General features: G+C 42.9%; 1 protein-coding gene and 1 long non-coding RNA gene across 7 annotated transcripts in view; one reads left to right on the forward strand and one right to left on the reverse strand.

Moving 5' to 3' along the window:
• The window catches only part of ASIC2 (acid sensing ion channel subunit 2), a 413,868-nt gene that overhangs the window by 316,314 nt on the left and 77,360 nt on the right, over positions 1 to 20,194 (reverse strand). The gene's annotated exons all lie outside the window — the stretch shown is intronic.
• The window catches only part of LOC121107703, a 52,661-nt gene continuing 37,064 nt past the window's right edge, over positions 4,598 to 20,194 (forward strand). For 2 of the 5 annotated variants that reach the window (XR_005842041.2, XR_005842040.2), the window contains exons 1-5: positions 4,598 to 4,765; positions 10,574 to 10,643; positions 12,767 to 12,812; positions 17,726 to 17,852; positions 19,348 to 19,537. This is a non-coding gene — a long non-coding RNA (uncharacterized LOC121107703). The remainder of the gene's footprint in view (positions 4,766 to 10,573; positions 10,644 to 12,766; positions 12,813 to 17,725; positions 17,853 to 19,347; positions 19,538 to 20,194) is intronic. The other 3 variants (XR_005842039.2, XR_005842042.2, XR_005842043.2) reach the window with 3 other exon arrangements.

Here is a 20,194-nt window from a genome sequence, read left to right on the forward strand (position 1 = left end):
AGAATCCAGGCGAGGCTCTACCAGTAGCAACAGGAATTTGGACCTATAGTATTTTTGAGAGGCTGCATCACTTGAACTGTGTGCTTTTGGAAACCTTGCTTCAATTGACATCCAAAGGTCAATCAAAGTCCAAGGCATGTCATTAAATCCAAGCACCAGCAATTACTGATGGTACAGGAGCGCATTTACTCTGCTATTTTCTCATCATAAGGTGAAGAAAGTTGAGTTTTTATGGAACAAAGTTTATAGTGTCTGCTCCCAGGACAGTTTGGAATGACTACAAAAATCACCTGCAATAAGATGGGGTTGAGTGCATGATGTTGCTCTTCCCTTTGGCTTTCCATCTGTGTTGAAGTTTTGGAGTACATTTTCTTTTTGACAGAAGAATCTGCCTTTGCTACACCTCCTTGCACCAGACAGGTCTTACACCACTGAAAGCTATTATGAGACATGCAGAAGCTCCATCCCCCTCACTGCCTCCCAGCCCAGCCTGAATTGGCCATAGGTCTAGTTTCAGTCTTGCAATTCCTTTTTTTGTTTTTTTTGGGGAAAAAAAAAAAAAGGCATTTATTTGCTACTTCAAATAGCCAGCATCAATACTCTTTTTGCAGGTAGCACAAAGCTTTGTCGTTGTACGGCCCTGTGGATAACATTTCTAAATTAAATATTGAAGAAGCTTTGCAGCTGGGACTTAGAATATGTGTAATTTAATTTCTGTCGCTTTATTTCAAATGAAGAAAAAAAAAAGAGCTGAGAAAATATTAGAGACAATATTTCTTTTTTTAAAATTGCATGTTAGAGAACATCTGCTACAGAAATTTCTAAAGGAAAGAAGGTGAAATACAAACCCAGGTTTAGTCAAGTGGGGTCTCCCTTATCTGCTTTTAGAATAAGGCTAGAAAAACTGCAGCATATCTATCACTTATGACTCGAGTACCCCCCAAAAATCCATCCTGAATCAATAAGAGCTTCTTAATAATCATCAGCCAGTCAAGATCTCATTCTTTTTAAGCTGTACGCTTACTTCTGTAAGCAGAAAAGCCCAATCTTCCTGCTCTGAGAAACAACTCCAGTTACAGGCACTGTGATTGTGACAGAGTTTGCAATACTGTAGACACCAACCCATTGCCTTCATTTCTTTTGCAAATGTTTCATCACTTCCCTTTGGTTGCCCTCCTCCTCCATCCCTGCATACACTTCTTTCACATTCAGACTGAACGTGTGTCATCCAAGTGAAGCACCAGTGTGACTGCACCCATAAGCTCTACCAACAGTGGTGGGAGCTGAAAAAAAAACCTCATCTTGGCAGAGGGACAGCAGAAGTTACACTCTCTGTGCAGGCACTGCCAAGCTCAGCATTCATAGCAACATGTCCTAGTTGAGCTCCTTGGGATCAACCGCTCATCTTATGTGATTCAGACACACAGAAGCAAGCACAGAATACGATCAGCTGAGAAGAGACAGTGCCTCTGCGTGTGCTCAGGTGAAGTGCCCAGAACCTGAAGCCATGACACTGATGTCTCAGGTTCCAGATCACAATGAAGTTTTTGGTAAACAGAAAGAATCAGCTAAAGGCCACAGTTCGTGATACATCTCTGCAGACACAAAGTAAATATTTCAAACCCTTCAAGCATTAAAGATTTAAGATGCTGGAGTCTGGAAAATGGAACATATGGCTCTGGAGCTAGACCTGAAATAGCACCATCACAGCTCTTTTCTGGAAGTATGAGCAACAGAGAACATCTGAATCTACATCATCCAAGCACTGAGGCACCACACCGTCACTATATAACACTGTTTCAAGGAAAAGTTCTTGGAGGTGCTCTCATTATTGTTTACAACAATATTATATTGCTCTTGACCACATCAGAAGGGATTAGACCCCTTCCTAGCATATATACTTTTCAAACTGCATTTTGGAAGCTTCACACCCTCTGTATCGTGTATGTGCTCCTTCCATACAGTTTCAGCTGTTTGGGTGTAACTAATTTGGCAGATAACCAACACCTGGGATCCCAAGTCATTTACCAAAGCTCACATGCACTTGTCACATTACAATCAAATCACAAGCCCATCAGTGCTTTCATCTCTGTTAACACTGTTCTCCTTCAGACAAACCTTCTGCCTCAGTTTGTAACCTCAGTTACTTTGCTCATCTGGCACTTTCTACCATTACTTAATGGTTTCTGGGGAAAATGAAGCTGTCAGACTTTGAATGGACTTTCATTGCCTGAATGGATTTGACTAAGTGGCTGTGATGTTTGGAAAGCTCTCAAACATTTAGCATAATAGCATCTTTGAATAACAATTTCTCAGGTCCCAGAGTGAACCTCCAACATGCATTGGAAACACCCAGATGAATGCATAAATTCAAAAAGCACAATCCCCCAACACCAATGCTTGCAAACTATACACTAGGGAAAGGTTTACATCAGAAGAGCTCTATACCCAAGACTGTTCTTTCCCTCCACCCCTCCACTCCATGCCCAGAATACTAACCAGCAATCCAGCCGTCTTCCTGTGTCAGCTCCACATCCTCACACCAACAGCCAGTGGTTAGATGAATATAGGTTACAGCCTGCAGCTTTAACTGGTCCTGAGGCTCCTTCTGCAGCTGGCAACCTTCAGAACAAGGTTTCCTGCTCTTTGCATGAGATGATGAGCTTTGGATCAGACTTTAAACACCAGCACATTACTCCATTTAGCCTTCAGAGATGTGTCAAGTAATTGCTGCCCTCTTAAATCATTGCTGAGCACTTTAAATATACAGGAGATTAGCTTACACATTTGAGACACGGATTTTAGATGTTGTGGAAAATGCCCATTTTCCTTGTTCAGCACACACTGTTCTTCATGCAAATAAATCCAAAGACCCTGACTCTTGAAGAGGCAATATGGAGAATGCAGCCCAAGTGCCTCCAGTTCTAGCTTTGCACCTTCAGATAAATCTCCATGGGAGGAAGACTGTTTTTCCCATAGAGCTCTGTGTATCCACAGTCCACCTCCAGTGCAGAATGCAGTGGGGATACCCCAGCTTGCTTTTTATTTGATTACTGTAATTTTGTACCATTTCAGGCTTCTTCTGGGATTTTCTATGCATTTGCATTCAGCCTGGAGGCTGCTCCTTGCTAAAGCTCCAGCCTGGAGCTTGCCCCCTCTTGCTGTAGCTGGCCTGCTCTCAATCTGTGAGGCATTCTCATTAAAACTGTGCCATACATTGCTGCAACACTGAGTTTCCAACATGGTTCTGAAGCCCACTTCAAACAAAGAAACCATCAGGTTGAGACCTTCAAACACTCTCTGATCTGAACACATCGTACCTCAGGTTCCCCATGACTTCCAGCTGCAGTGCCAGGAGTGATAAATTAAGCATCTCGGAAAGTAACTCAAACCAAAGTTCATTACACCTTCTAATTAGCTCTGGGAGAGAACCAAAAACAAAGATTTTGAATTGAAGAAGTAATTACACAAAATATTCAGTTAATACATCCTTAAAAGCATAGCTGCTGAATTGTTGCATGAGTAATGGTTGCTTGCAACACCTTAGTAGCCTTTAGATGTTGTAATTGAGCCCACTGTATAATTGTGTAGCACTGTGATGTACATAACTGCGATGTAGATAATTGTGCTGTAGCTTTACAGATGTGGAGGCATGTTGTAAGCCTGTTCTGCTTTATCATGATACAACAATATAGTTAAGCTTACTAGTGTTTGCTGATGGATACCCCTGCCCTGCAATTTGTTTAGATAACAGAAAGAGCCGTGCCTGAACCAAGGAGATAAGGAAGTTCTGCTGAGTTCTTGTAATGAGGAAACTGGAGGTCCTGCTTACCATCGGTCACTGTATACGTAATATACTTCTGGGAAAACTTGCTTATCTAACGTAATTCTCGAACAGGTTGCCCAAAGAGGCTGTGGATGCCCCATCCCTGCAGGCATTCAAGGCCAGGCTGGATGTGGCTCTGGGCAGCCTGGTCTGGTGGTTGGCGACCCTGCACATAGCAGAGGGTTGGAACTGGATGAGCACTGTGGTCCTTCATGAGACATTATTTGGTGGCAGGGAGGTGATGCAAGGGTGGCTGTCCTTCTGGTGATGCTGCAGAGGAGAAAAAACCTCTAAGGACAGCAAGAGCACCATGCAGGCACCTGGCAAAGCTGTTTGCTCACTGCTGTCCTACATTGCCTCAGAAAACACCCGCTGATCATAGAAAGGCACTGCAGTTCTTACAGCAAACTCAGCCTGGACTTGCACTTCCACTCAACAACAGAAAAAGGGCTCAGAGAGAAGAGATGAAATAGAAGGATTCCACACAGGCTTCACCATCACAGAATCTCAGCCAGCACAGCGCAGGGTGCTGGGGTGCCTTTGCGGCTTCGCAACGAGGAGGCAGCAGTGCTGAGCCCAGCACCAGGAGTTACCACACCGCTGCCTAAAGCGGCAAAGCCACTCAGCACCACGAGCGCGACCGTTAACGGACAGCGCGTGGCCGCTCACGAGGCCGCTCAAGAAGCCACGCCGCGATTGGCGGAGCGGTTCAACCCGCGCGGTGATTGGTGGGGCCGTTGAAAGAGAAGCGCGTTGATTGGCGGAGCCGCTGTGCGGTTGGCGGGCTGTTCAAACGGGAGCGCGGCTGTTGCACGCGTGCAGTTGTTGCGCTGTGTGGAGTCGTGTTTTTCTCAGCGTGTGCTGCAGAGCTGGGCCTGTACCCAGAGCGGTCCTGAGTGCTTTTAGAAACCTTTTTTAATGCCCGTCATCTATGCTAAAGTGAGTGACTAGCAATAGGATCTGAGGGAATGGCATGGTGCTATGTCGGGGGAGCTGGGTGGGGGTTAGGGGAGGCTCTGCCCCAGAGGGCGGTAGGCATGGAGCAGGTTGCCCAGGGCCGTGGGCACAGCCCTGAGCTGCTGGAGCTCTAGGAGCATTGGGGCACTGCTCTCAGTCATTGGGTTTGGGTGGTGCTGTATGGAGCAAGGGTTGGGCTCGAGGAAGCTGCTCCTCTGGAAAGGATCTGGGGTAGGGAGTTTCCAGTGAGCACAATAAGTCAAATAAAATGTGAAGAAAAGCCTTAAACTGCGTAAAATGTAAGCATGCCACTGATACAAGTGCCCACAGGGGAGGTGCTTCACACCTTCTGTGTTACCTGAAAGGAGCCAGCATGGTCGCTGCAAGAGAGAAGTGAGATGTGAAAGTAGCAGCTGCTGAGCTCTGCACCATTGACACTACCTGGAAAGAACCTGAGAACAGTAGTTCTCCCCCACACACCACAGTTACTACACATCTGAGATCTGAGTGGTGTGGTTTGTGTTGAACAGTGCGGGCTATCTGTGCTTTCAGGCATGGTGCTATTCAGCTGCATAAAAGATTCTATGTAATTAGCACAGTTGCATGGAAAATCATGTATTTATGGAGCCGCTGAGCTGTTATTCCTGTCCTTAACATGGCTGCAGAACGAAGTCAGTATTATCACAGGTTGCAGGTTAATTGTCAACATCCCCACTCTAAGAGTCATTACTGAGTAACTGCTGGGACATTTAATTGCTTAAGCAATTAATAACTGGGCAGAAATGGAGGGCTTTATATTCCCATGGGTGACTCCCTGCAAGCATTAGCAGATAGAGCAGCTAACTGCAAAACGAATCATAAATGTGAGCAGTCACCATCAGTTATTACGCATTGATACCAAGCAGGGAGTTTGCAGGAGATCTCAGATAGAACTAGCAGCAGTTGCAATGAGGAGAAGGTCTTCTCTAGGGCCTCCTCAAGGAGGACAGACTCATGCTTGCTACTCTCCTACCTCCTGCAGCTCATACTGAAGGGGCTGAAGCTGACAGTATCAGCTCTAATAATCACAGAACACAAAGGAGACCTTTCCAAGAGAGTGCCATAAGAGTTGCCTGCTGGAAATCAATTTGCCAGAAATCACAGACAGCGTTGACTCTTTTCATTTAATCTTGAGTGAACACATGTGCAACGAGTCACTGCACAGCCTGGAAGTGCTAAGTTATGGGGCAGTGCACTCACGCCCTCTGTCATGACTGTGCTGCTTTGGACAGACACCACTCCTGTGGATAGACTTTCAGAGGGTGAAATTCATAATGATCTTGCTGCCTCGTCCTGCTCCAGCAGCAGCATAGGAGGCCTGTGACCAAATTCTTCATGGCCTCAGAGTATGCTGTGCTGAGGCTGGGTAATCCACGCATGGGGAACACATTGTGTGGCTGTAAATAGTAGAAACAGCTGGAAGATCGGAACAGTTCAGGGAAGCAGGGGGGTTGAAACTAGATGATCATTGTGGTCCTTTTCAACCCAGGCCATTCTATGATTCTAAGTAGATAGTGGCTCACGTATAACAGATTATCTCTGGCATAACCACACTGACTCTTCTCACGTAGCATAGCTGTCACCAGCTTCATTATACAGTGCTCCTAAGTTGAGCTGACAAAAGTGGTCTGTTGCCAGTATAGCAAAGTCCATGCTAGCAGACTTGCTGATATCAGGAAGTTGAGGTTTTTTTGTTTGTTTGTTTTTTTGAGGTAGTTTCACATTTCTTAGCTAATATAGTTATGCAAGCCAAATTCTGTTGTTCATATCAATTCCTATCACAAGAAAAGATCTGAATGCCAAATCCAAGTGCATCTCGGTCAGAACCCCACACCTATGTCTTGCTCAGATTTAATGTAAAGAGCTGCAAAAAGTCATTTGTGTAAGAAAAAGTAATGTTTTCAATTCTTTAAAACTCCAAGAACAGTTGCACTCTGAGTGCTGTTTTCTAGCACCTATTCTCTATTTACACAAGGAGGAAGGAAAACTCTTATAACTTGACCCAGCTCCATCAGTTGTTTTGTCTTTCTTGGCAATTTGAAAATAAAGACTGAACAATAAGATTTCTGAAGTTTTTATCCTGGTCATTTATTTTCTGTATGCTGTGCTTTGAAAAAAAAAAAAAACAAGCATAACAACAAAACCACTAAGAAAGCCCAGGTGTTATATTTTACTTTAGTGAGAAGGGAAAATGGAGGACAGCTTGTGAATGTAATTAAATCAGCTAGCAAAAAGCTGAAAATCAGCATGTGTGAAAAGAATTTGAAACAGGGAGCGTGGTTCTATATTTAGTGGAAAGTTTTCTTTCTCCTTTGCAGCTTTTGCATAGAGCCCAAAGGCACTAAGAGAATAGATCTGTCTATAGCAATCTGTAGCCCAAAGTGCCAGAAATCAACAGTAAATATGTAATGCCACCAAAGGAGGTTTTTAAAAGATGAATGCCCCAAAGGCTCTGATTTGAAAGAAACGAAGTTATTGTAATGCACAATACCACATCTGTACAACTCAGGGTAATGTTACCTAAAATAAATGTGTACATGACTCACCAACTCCCTCCTACTTAGACTAATAGGTTACCCATGCACACACTGCATGAGCTCCATCTCCCTAGATAATCAAATACTCCAGGAGCACACAGCATAAACTCAGATTCAGAAGAACACCGTTGCCTTAATCCTGGCTTATTTCTTCTGTTGTTTGAGAACACAGCCCTGAGACTACTGTAACATTCTTTGTAGATGGTTATTGTAAGAATTTTCAAACAGGATTGTGTTCAGTGGCTTTCTGCAGAAACAGCACCATAAGATTGTCTATTTTAAGCAATATATCTGGTTAGCTTATTGTCCGGTCAAAAATAATTGGCTCATGGGTTAATTATATGTTGCATAAAAAGGGATTTGAGACAAATAGGAAATCAGGTTACTACAAAGTGTCCAGGATTCTTGATAAAAGACTGTCAAATACAGGCAATGCTCTGTTTGACTGATAGATCCTAAATGCTCAGGCATCAGTTACTCACTGTTTTGTGTATCCTTTCAACCTTGCAGCAGAGCAATGCTATTACCCTCACCTTAGTAGAAGATAATCGTAAGGAGTGCTATGATGATGCCTAACACTAACAGAATAGCAATGATCTTCCTTGATTCTAGCTTTCTGAAATCTAGGAATCCACTTTAGTCTAAGCTAATTAGCTACGTTGCTTTGGAGAAAGATCCAGAGGGTATTTAATCACATGTCTAACAAGTGGGATGTGTAAGGTTGGAAACAGGGAGGGCTTATGTAGTGCCTTGCTGTTACCAGAATGTTCTAAATACTTCTGAGCCCGTGATCACTGCCCATGGAGAGCCAAGCCTGAGGCCCCTTCTTGCATCCCCAGCTTCTAGAACCTCCTTTAAGATTAGTTGTGACAGTGACTGTGGATCTGTCACCCTGTAAGGTGCAATATGATGGCAGCGCAGTGCACCATCGATATTTATACAGTAATCAGACTGAAATTCAAAGTCTACACCAGGATTTCCCTTCTTTGCACTCCCAAGTGTGAAGGCAGTAAGGGAGTGTTGCAGCTGTGGACATGAGACAAGTGCTGTTATGGGCATTTTTCAAGAACTCTGAGTGCTGTTTATAGCAGAGGCACTAAAGGGACTGGCCTGGTCACAGCAATACTCCTGAAAACCATCCAGATTCCTCACCGAAAAAAAGCTCTTTGAGCATGTACCTCTGGGAATAGACTACCATTCTGCTTCTCATTCTGTAGCTTTAAACGCCTCTGGCCTGCCCTGGAATTTTGCTCTATAGCCAGTCTCACACCTCTGATCTGACAAGACTTTGGGAAGCTGTGAGCACCATCAGTGACTGCCAGACATTGCAGGGTATCATTTAAAATGCAATTAACAGGCTCTGCAGCTCTCCATAGAGAGAAGAAAGGCTGCCTTTGCTGGTGACCTGTGCAATGAAGAAGTTGTGAGTAAGTTGAGTGCTAGTAGAAAAACTTAGTTCAGCTAAACTTTCCCAACTGGGGAAAAAGAAAGAATAACAAAACAATTTAATGAAATCCTGTTCTTTCAATGAAAAATTCATAAGAAAGCTCTCTTTGGTAAAAGTGAGATTGATCCTTGGTGAAGGAAACAAAGCGTTTCTTGAAAAGGAGAGTATGGAAGGATGGTTGGATCAATGTGACAAGGCACAAGCCTTTCTTCCAGAGCTGAAATAAAATTGGCAAGGCTTTATAAAAAACTTTCTACCACCTTAGCTATTCCACTCATTGGAAGATTACTTTCATTACCTATCTCTATCTTAGTTCTTTTCATTGGTGGAGGAGTAGGGAGAGCAAACTTAAAGCAACAAAAACAACAACAAAGCTGCACACTGGATACTCTGCTAGCTGGGCAATCCACACTGTCAATCTACTGCTTCATTAGGTGTAAGAATGACATTAGCAATGGCCACCATTCAGACTTTTTGCTGACTGCTGACGTGTTTACTGATGCAGCTCACAGAAGGCACCATTTCAATAAGTACCAATAAGGAAAAGAAAAATATTTGGAAAGAAAGATCCTTTTGTCCTTCTTATCAGTTCCCACTTCACTACAAGTGTTCTTCCTTTATTTCTTGAATTCAGACCCAAGTTTGTAGCATGGATGATATTTTCTTGGTCACAGTCCCAAATTACTACAGCAGTTGCATAATTAAATAAGCAATAAAAGCCAATGCACTGAGCAGTGTGTATGTCAGCAGGCTGCTGCCACTTCAAAAGCAGCTTGAGAAGCACAATGGGAATTGGAAAAAGTGGGCAGACAGAAAGGGGACTTGGGCAGAGAGAAAAGGGGCTGGAGGGTGTGACAAGGATCCAGAAAGGAAGTCAAGCCTCCAAATTCCAGAGACTTCGGGGTTGAGTCCTCACAACAGAAGCCCCCACACAGCTGTCCCTTGGCACATCCATGGCTGTGGCAGAGAGCATGGGCTGACAGACACAGCAGTTACATGAGCAGAGAGGGAGATGGGCAGCCCAGCAGGATGAGCAAATGGATTAGGAAAACAAACAGGAGCTCATCTCTCAGTTCTAACTCCCTTGCTGGAAGGGGAATGTGTTGTTTGCTCATATCTGTCAGCAGAGCTGCTCTGGTGCCATCTCTGACTGCCTGCAGAAAATGTTTATTGTCATTTTATGGAAGCTGAAAAACACCTTAATGCTCCCATCACCTTGAATTCCTGCAGTATCAGTTTGGTACCTAGCTCTGTTCATCCTCCATGCTCTGATTTGTGGTCACCTGTCATTTTCAGCCCAGCAGCACAAGAGCCCCCTGCCTGCAGGAGCCCTGCTTGGAGATTTAAAGGATTAAATATCACCAGGGAGAGGAGTGTAGTTTGGCACTACACCTGCTGCACTTCTGCTGTTTGCTAGACTGGGAATCTCCCAAGAGCAACTATTTCAGAAAGCTCAGGATTTTGGACTCAAGTGGCCATAAAAAGACATGAAAATGGGCTCACAACAAAATAATTCTGCAGCAAAGTTAATCTAAGGTTAAAGTAATTATATACAGGGTAAAAGTCAAACAAAAGAAACCAAATGAAGCACATGGCAATTTTACTGTGTTAAACTGAACACTTTTATACTGTAATATCAAAAAGTGGAATAATTTGTACTGATTTTTCTTCTGACAAATGGTTATCAAAAAATAATGTGTTGTCATGAAATGCTTTGATTTCAGTGAATCTATTTTCTAACAAAACAGTTTTGTCTGTGTTTTCCAGCACCTCCGACATCAATAATTAATGCAGAGGGCTGAAGAGAGGGACCTTACGACTGCAAATGGAATAAAAGGTAAAAATGGGTAGAATAAAGACATGCAACATCTTTGTATTCCTTCCACTTGCACCGCGCAAAGGCAATGTGTGATCAGCACAAACTTACAGTCATTATTTTCTGCACCTGTAACTATTTCATTGCAGCCCATCCACAGGGCAAGTAGAAACAATGGCAAATCCTAACCTGCTGCACAATCACAGCAGTGAAGCTGCTCCTGCTGCCACCTAACATCCTGCTTGAAAATATGGGACCAGGTCCCCAAAATTCAACACTGAGTTCTGTTTCAACTTGAAATCAGACTGCTACAATGGTACTGCCAGATACTCACAGGGACAAATGAACATCCTCAAAAAGGGCTGAACACTGTATTTAAAACTACTTTTGCTAAATCCTTGGTAGTATTAGTCAAATGGCATAGATTGGAGCTCACTTTCAAAGCGTGACAAGTTTTATTCATGGTGAATAAGGATAAAATCAAACATGATCATAGGTATAACTGCAATTGTTGTATTAGATATAACAATGCTGTTCATTGTACCTGAGAAATAGTTTGGTTTGTTCACTGTCACAGTGCAGAAAGGCGCTTTCACTGTCTATAAGGAAGATTTGTCAGGCCAACAGGAGATTGTAGCATAAACATGAACCCTGTATGACTTCAAAAAGTCAACACACATTCCTCTTCCTGCCCCTTGTAGCTCTCTGTGCAGCACAGCAGACCATCTCCGTAATTCATACTGTGCTGGAATTTATACTCCAAAAGTACCTGTGCTGTGCTGTTAGTCACTTGCATTTTCTGGCCAGGCTTGAGTTTGGCTGCAGCATCTGGAAGTGCCTGTGATGCTCCAGGCTTCCTGCATTCCACAATACAAAAACCTGCACTGACCGTGCTGAAACAACAGCTTGTCAGATACTGACAGCTGAGGTCTCACTCTGTTCTCATCAGCAATGTACTTGCTTAGGAAACCTAGACCCACAAAATGTCCCCTTAACACCCTTCCCAGCCAAGAGATCAGGTTTGATCTCATTACACACCAAAAGACAGCTTGGAGAGGGAAGGATGGTGTCACTGAAGCTCAGAGGGTTGCTGTAATGCTACTGAACTTTTCCAGTTACACATTATCATCTCATTGTTCCCAAGGAAGAACACCATCACAGATTTGATTGTTCCCTTCATCTGAGACAGAGAGAATGATATTATCAGCAGTGCAGGAAGCTGGGCTGTAATTAAACCCCCTTGAAATGTATTGCAATACAAGAACACGAGTGGAGTTGCTTTCTTTTGGGCTGTGGAATGGGAATTCACATCATTGCAGAGACTGTGCCAGTGTTTTCACTGAATTAAACCACGCTGGTCTCCTGCATTTTTGCCTAGTCTTGACATCTGAATTTATTAGGAGTTAGCAATTCTAATGTGAAACAGCCACACTAATTGTGTTTTTTTTTTAATTGGCTGCACTATTGATTTTACAAGATACGTGATGCTCTTCTACCTGTGTGTGAGGCTCCTGCTGGGAGATGCTAATGAAAAAAAACACTTCAATTAGCAAGAATTCCCTCTGAAATCCTTGAAAATCCAATATTGCTGATTAGTTTGTTAAAAAATCTTATTAAAAAATGCTCAGTGACTTCCCTATAATATCAAGAGGCAGATCCTTGTGCTGGGCTCCCTCACTAATCTCTCCCTCTCCCTTTTCCTCCCCTGCCTCCAGCAAGGTTCAGAATTTGCAGCATGCAGGAATTAATTTCCCAGCCCCTCCCAAGTGAGCCATGAAGGAAGAGAACCGTGCTTCCTTTTTTAGTCCCATGCGGGAAATGTAGCTGTATAAAGAAATTAATGATGTTAATCCAGATTCAAGGAGAGTAGTGGAAAGCAAGAGAAAAAAAATCCCTTTCATCCCTTTAGCACTTCATCAGGCAAATTAGCTAAATTAGCTGTATCCCTTGCTTATCACTTTCCTACTTCAGCCCTGAATTCATATTAGCTTAGCTGGGTATCTCCTCCTGAATGGAAAAGGTCTGTTTTTTCTGCATCTTTTCGTACCCAATCTTCTTAACAGCAGAGGTTACTGAATTCAGAAATAGAAAGACAGTTTGTGTTTGGGACACAAGCAGGTGTTCTACTGATCTCTCTCCCACAGGTACAAGGCTGGCTTCCTTTGCTTTCACTTGTGCCCATGAAAGAAGGTAAGAAACAAATTCATACAGTGCAGAATTAAGGGAATATATGCATCTGCACAGAGTTTAGCCTACTCCTATTATTTTAGATAATCATTGCAATTTCTGTGAGCAAAACAGCCTTTTAACTTACTTATAAAAAGATTTTTTTCTCTTTTGGGGTTTATTTTGGCCATGTTAGCATGGAGGAGATGAACTTGGAGAGGACGTGGGAGGAAGCACTACTGGTGCCTTCCCATTTGACTGCATGTGAATGGCAAAGCTCTGCAGGAGAGATTTGCCTTCATGATGGTGCTCCCTGTAGCTCTATAATGTGGTTTGAAGAAGTCTGTGTTGAGGCTGGAGTCTCTTCTTGAGAGGAGATAACAGCTCTACCTCCAGAAACGTTGCTAATTGAGGGAGAACTCAAGGTGGGATTATTTTATAGAGAAGCGAACTGTTGCAGGGACCAAGAAGGTTCGTGCTGTAACCCATTGCCAACTGTACTGTTACATTTAGGTTTTGTCACCAGAGTGAAGAAAAAGATCAGTTTGATCCAAAAATTCCAGATCATGAAGCACATTGAAGCTAGGCCACAGTTAATACTCATGTATTTCCATTCTTCCATCCTTTCTTTTCTTTTTTCCCACTTCAGTTTACATATCAACAGCACACAGATTTCCATATGCTGAAGGCTCATGTTCAAGTCCAAAGAGATCTCAAACTGTACCTACCAGCAGGAAGGCAATGAAGTGACTCTTCACTTCTTCTGCCACGGTTTGGTTGCAACACTTGCATGACCTTTCTACAAAGCTGCATTTTGTACAGGCAACAAATCACCCAGGAAAGACTCCATGGCTCCTTCTAAACCTATTAAGACAGACATGCCTGCCCCAGTTGTGAGCTGCTTCATTCGTTTTCTTTTGACAGCGATATAGGCAAGGTTAACATGGAAAGGGTAAATGAGCAGCTGCTTGGAAAGCAGTGTGACTGAACACAAAGGAGCCTACCTACTTTGAGGGATCTCTAGAAACGATTGCAGGAACCCTCCTGTCCTCTTAACTTTAAAGTCTGTCCTTCTTTGAGGGGACATTTCTGTCCCCATCACCTAATGGGGAAAGAGGACACTGCCACAGAGCAGTCCAGAGCAGGAGCCAACCTTTGGTGTTGGTCTTCTAATGTCATGCCACTGGAAAAATGTACTGAAACAGGACAAAACTGTCTGCATGGTGGAGTAACTGCTCTGCAGAGGGCAGATAGGAGCAGCCATAGTAATGAGACTATTTATTTCTTCAAACTTTCTCTTCCCTGCTCCTTCTGAGCCTCCGGACTGTAGTTAGGGCCGTCCAGCACTCTCATTCAGCAGATGCTAATTTTGACATTTTCATAATGTCTGCTTGTCATCACCAACCCTTAATTTAACCTCACTGCAGAAATGCCACCTGCATTTCAACCAGACAGGCAGGAGTTTAATTACACAGTCAGGCAGCTGGATTGTGTTGCATCATATCCAGCCAGTCTCTGATTTCATGTGTATAATTGCTGAAATACTTCATTTTCCACCCTCCTCTTCACCCCCACCCAATCTACTTTCTCATTTAGCAACCAGAGTCCCTTGAAAATATTTTGCTAACAAAACAAAATTGCTGCCGAGTTAAAGCAGGTTTTTTTTTCCCACTGGATTTCTGTGTCATGCTGCTGAAGTCACTGAGTTAATGAAGCCCAGAATCCTGTTTTTCTTCATACCCAGCTGATGCCATGCCTCAGCACTGGGCGCTGTTAGTCTCTTGCATCTCTATTACTCTTTGACACAGCACTGAGCAGTGCTGAATTTCTCCTTTTGAGATGTGTAGGAACTTATCCTGCCACCGTCTTTGTAAATTTTGCAGCCTCCTTTGCTTCTTGAAAGCTTAATTTTCCTTTGAATCTCTGATTCAAGGTGCCTCAAAGATGCACCATCAGCCTGCAGAAGTGGGCAGCCCCAAGGAGACAGGCTGCCCAACAGCCAGAATGAGCCGCAGAGTTCAGGGTTCCCTGAGAAATTCAGCCAAATCAAACCCTTCTCTGCAATACGTTTTCATTTTGCCACATTAGGAAGTCCCAGAAAAACCAACCCTGCTATAGGAAAAAAAAACTTACGGCCTTTACCCAGTGACACTTCAGCAGAACAGACATCTAGCATTTACTGAAAAGCAGTAGGAGGCGAGGTGGTCTCTTGACCCTTTCAAAGACCATCATCATTCCAGACACCTAAACCTTTATCTTTTGTTAGACAACAAAAGGATGGGGCCCCAGGCAGCCTGGTCTGGTATTAAATGTGGAGGTTGATGGCCCTGCATGCAGCAGGGAGGTTGGAGCTTCACGATCCTTGAGGTCCCTTCCAACCCAAGCCATTCTATGATTCTATGACAACATTCATTCATAATGCTGGCTCCAAACTCACAGCTGGTCTCTCTAAAACATGAAAGAAAAGTTACCTTAGTACTGAATGTTGTGGTGTTGAGTGTCTTTCTCACAAAATCAACTGCCCTTGCAATAAGGATAGGAATTCCCAAGGGAAGCGAAGGGCTAAATTGACAGCAGGGTTATATTCTTCTTAATTCATGCATCAAAACCCATACTAAGGACCTATTAAATTCTTAGTGAGTCTCTTAGACCTGATCCTCTTACCCACGTGCAGGAATTGTACTGCTTACCTATGCACCAAAGTCACTGCTATTACAGAGCATGGAGAGAACGTATCAGTGATCCTTGAAAGTTATAGGACAAGGACACAGTGAAATGTACTGTACACAGATAAAACTGTCAACTGTGTCCAACTGACCTGGTGCATGGAAGTAATTACTCCTGTACATCCCATATTAGATCACCTCCGTGGGACTCAGTACAACCAGCTACAACTACCAAGAGGCTATAATAAAGTGGAGGCAATGAATAGGCTTATCTGTTGTAAGTAGGAGATTTGGATATTACCATTCTAATCAGCTGCTGCCATTTGTTTGATCTACTCTGCTAAACAATGCTAATATCATTAAGGCACATTCAGGCTCCTTAGGATTCATAGCTAAAAGTACTAACAGCTCTGAGTGACAGCTGGAATCAAACTTCTTAGGCAAAGAGGAGGAGGGTAAATGGAAATTTACCTTCAAAGAGGTAAAGATGGTAAATGGAAAAATGCAATTTTCCAAGTGAGCTGTACCATTGAAATACCTGACTTCCCACTGCTCTGCCAGGCAGCAGAGAGGAACTGAAAGGAGAATTAAGCTGTCTCCTGTCATAATCTTAACTTGTGCTTCTGGATAATAAACTGGAGTGAGTATGTCTCTACTTTAACATTTTACAGTCTTTAATCCCAGATTTTGACTCACTTCCTCTAACTGCCTGGAATGAGCAAGAATGACCCTCAGTGATGCGATTGCTTTGGAATTTACTTTAAAGATGTCCAGATTTCCAGGAGTATCCTGTGAACCTGTGACTACCTCCAAAGAGAGTGTCAGAAATGTATTAAGGACAGCAAGCCTTCTGGCAGGTAGGCTTATGTTTGCTGTATGGGGACTCCTTCTGCTATGTGAACCAACAGGCTTTAAGATATTCCTTGAAATAGATCCTGTTTTAACTAGAGCACAGATTTGCAGAGCCAGTTGCTCTTGATCTCACAGTTCGTTACCGTATAAGGTTCTGACATTGAGTTCAAGTGTCTATGTAAAAGCTCTTTGGCCTAGAAGAGGAGCCATGGATTGGCATTTGCTGTTATTCAGTATTCCTCTGATATTCTTTGGTGGCTTTAAATTATTTAATTCTCTCAACCTGACTCACTCTACATTGCATTGTTAGGAAGTCCATATAGAAAAGATGGCTTTGCTCCAAGCACTCTACACCTTTTTCTACCGAGATGTCTCCTTTCACTTTGCTCAGTAAAATCCACGAGTCTTCAGCAAGGATGCCTGTTCCAGACAGAAATGACAGTGCTTGTAATTGTTCTGCAGAATCCTGGAAAACGTCTTATTTCCATTTTCCTTGGCTAGCATTAAATTTTAATGCAGGAGTGTCCATTGATATTCATTATTCATCTGCCCTTGAATTTTTAAGCAACGTGTGCTAGAGATTATTTCAGAAATTCTGTATTTATAGAGAGCTGGGAACGAACAGCTATTCAGCCAGGCTGATAACTGCTGTCACACCTCAGTATCCATTTTCAACAAAAATAGGGGGCTGATAATCATAATCAGAAAAAAAAAGGATTGTTAAATTGCACAGACAAAAGGATGCCAGGAATCATCTGCTCAGTGAGAGGGAAATCCATCTTTTCTGAGGACCTGACTCAGAAGCTGTATGATCACTGACACCCCACCCCCAGCGTGAGGATGCTGTGACACATTGGCCTTCTTCTGGCTCTCAGCACGCTGATGAGTGTTGCTAAGGGCCAAGTTCCAGGATTTGCTGCAGAGAGTTTTTTTCTTCTCTCCAGTACAACTTTTTTCTTCATTATTTCCCTCAGGGGCAATCTGAAGTGCAAACTTCGCCTTTCTCTCAAAGCATTTTAATTTCAGTTTTATTTTCTCTTTCCTTTTTTTTTTTTTTTCACCCTAAAAATAGTTTCTAAGCCAGTATTCAGATTTCAGTTGTGTTGACTTGATGTCTCTAGCACGCCTCACTTATTTAAATAAGACTCACAAAGCCTAAAGCAGGGTTGTTTTTTTTTTCCAACCACAGCTCTTAGAATCACATAACTGTGAGAATCTCAGTTTACACTTAGCAGGGTATTTGTAGCTTTGTATTGCAAAGGAAGAAGGAAAATATCATAGAAATGTGCTGAGAAGGACTGACAACTGGCAAGAAAATACAAGAACTTGACAATTATTCTCCAAAGAAATTCTGTTCTCCTTTTTTTATCGTTTTTATAGGAGAGGGAAATAAAAAACCTGTCTCTGTCTCTCCTGAAGGTACCTGAGATAGGAGGGATTCATTTTCTTCTGGAGCCGCCTGTTGCTTTCCTCTGGCTATGCAGAAATGCTCAGCATTTGGGTGGGAGTCAGCCCATAGAGCCTCAAGCACTAGCCCAGCTGTGAGGTAGGCATCTAGCATGAAAAATCCTTGCTGAAGTGCAGAATCACATGCATTCCCAAACAGCTAAAGGCTTGGGATTATAATGAAGAGCATTAGGAAATATCAATATCATTACCAGAAGAGCACACAAGAGATAAAGAGCAGCAGGAAACATGGAACAAATTTGTTCCAGAGGCCATTCCACGAGTTTAGTAACAATTAGTCTTATTCCTGTGAGTCTCTTGAATGTATGGGTACGGATACAGCCCTGCTTTTTCAGGCAATGACTTTTATTGCCCCTAGAAATCTCCCTCTAAAACAGCTCTTCACCTTGATTTGTACACCCAGTTGAAAAGCATGACCATTTCCAGCTCCCTGACTTTCAGACTTCCATGTTAAACAAGACAGATACATTGTCTTCCTGAGCCCAAAAGAAACATGCATTTGAAGGCAAGGTGGAATGACAGTGAAATGGGAGCGCAGGTCATAGAATCATAGAATCACAGAACCATAGAATGGCCTGGGTTGGAAGGGACACCAGTCAAGTTCCAACCCCTCTGCCACAGGCAGAGCCACCAAACTCCAGACCTGGGACCAGCCCAGGGTGCCCAGGGCTCCATCCAACCTGGTCCTGAACACCTCTGGGGATGGAGCATCCATAACCTCTCTGGGCAGCTGTTCCAGCACCTCACCACTCTCTCCATGAAGAACTTCCCCCTGATATCCACTCTAAACCTTCCCTCCTTGAGCTTAAAACCATTCCCCCTTGTCCTATCGCTATCTACCCATGTAAGAAGGCAGCATTTTTCAGCAGCTCACAGCTACTTCAAACCCACAGTGCTTTTCCTCAGCCTAGCAAAATTAACTTCCTTGATGCTTGAATAAATACCAAGATCCTTTTGCAAAGCTGTCTGAGATCCTCAAGAATAGTCAGAAAGAATGGACACTAGAAAGATCTGTATCTTGGATTCCTGCTGATCTTTGGAGTGATTTATCACCCCCACAACTGATAATAAGCATGCAAAGTCAGCCTTTAGAAAGACTCTGTTCTGTCAAAATTTGTATTACATACATCTCTTGTATGTACTCCTGTGTGAGTACTCTGTTCCTAATCGTGTTGTTTTTTGGCACGGTCCAAACAAACATCAACTCATTTTTAATACATTATTTTGTGAGCTTGGCTAAATAAGCAAAGATAAATCTACTAGTAATGCAATTAAGTCATAATTATGCAGGAATACATATGCAATTACTTTCCCATCCTCATTAAAGTTGAATGAATGCTTAGGGTTTAACTACATTTTAACTACAGAGCAAAAGAAAGTTAATTAGATGCTTGCAAAATTTTACATTTTAAGTTTTCCTTGTAGAAGTGCGACTACGGTGCCTTTGGAAAAACCATGACTAGTTCGTGGGAAAATACAATTGTGCAAAGAAATTACAAATGCAAGCAAAGCTTACAATAAAAATTCAGTTATGCACTTATTTCATGTGCAGTTTTCAACTGATTGCATTGCAGCAAGATTTCTGTCTTGGGTACGCACTACGTTTCCACCAGAATGAAGCAGCTCATGATGATATTTAATGAAGGTTTGGTGAAAGAGTGCAACAAAGGAGATGAGACCTGTTTAAAGGCAGACCAGATGAGGATCTTCTGAGTGTCTCGTGGGAAAGGACCCTGAAGATCAGCACTGTATATATATATGGAAGTAAGTGATTCTTGAGTTAAATTCCCCAGTGCAGATATAGGAGCTAACACAAGTGTCCAGAAGTGTGGGAGGCAAGCATTGCCTGCTGCCAGGCACTGGGGATGAGGGTAAATTCTGGTAATAGCCACAAGTGATATGCTGAAGTTAGGGTTTTCTCTTGATCTGCCTAATAGTTCCACGTGGTTATCATCACAGTTGTAAGTTGGTATCTTTGTGGTGCTCATCCTCTGCATTCTGGTTGTAGATGGTTGGAATGAAAGATGCAATGTGTTGTCAGTACAGACAGACAGACAGATACAGGACACACACTCCAGCACCTGCTTCACGCTGAGGATCAGATTCAGCATTTCATAGGAGTTAAGTGAAGTCCTCTTGAATCCCATGTTATAAAGGCAGAAGCTGTGGGGCCTGCAGCAAGGAAGGTGGGACCTCTTAATTCACGGCTGTTCTTTGGGAAGTCAAATTGCTGAGCTAAAAACAAGAAAAATTAGCAGTGAACCCCAGTCCAAGGGCTTTTTAAGATATGAAAACGCTGAACTTGGTGTGAGAGACACCTCTCACTTTGTGGGAGAGCCAATTAAATACCTGATATAGACTGGTGTGATGGACACGGCAAAGAAGAGAGTAATTGAAGCACTTGAGAAGGCTCTGCTGCAG

This window comes from Gallus gallus, chromosome 27 (assembly GCF_016699485.2).
Source record: "Gallus gallus isolate bGalGal1 chromosome 27, bGalGal1.mat.broiler.GRCg7b, whole genome shotgun sequence".
Classification (NCBI taxonomy): domain Eukaryota; kingdom Metazoa; phylum Chordata; class Aves; order Galliformes; family Phasianidae; genus Gallus; species Gallus gallus.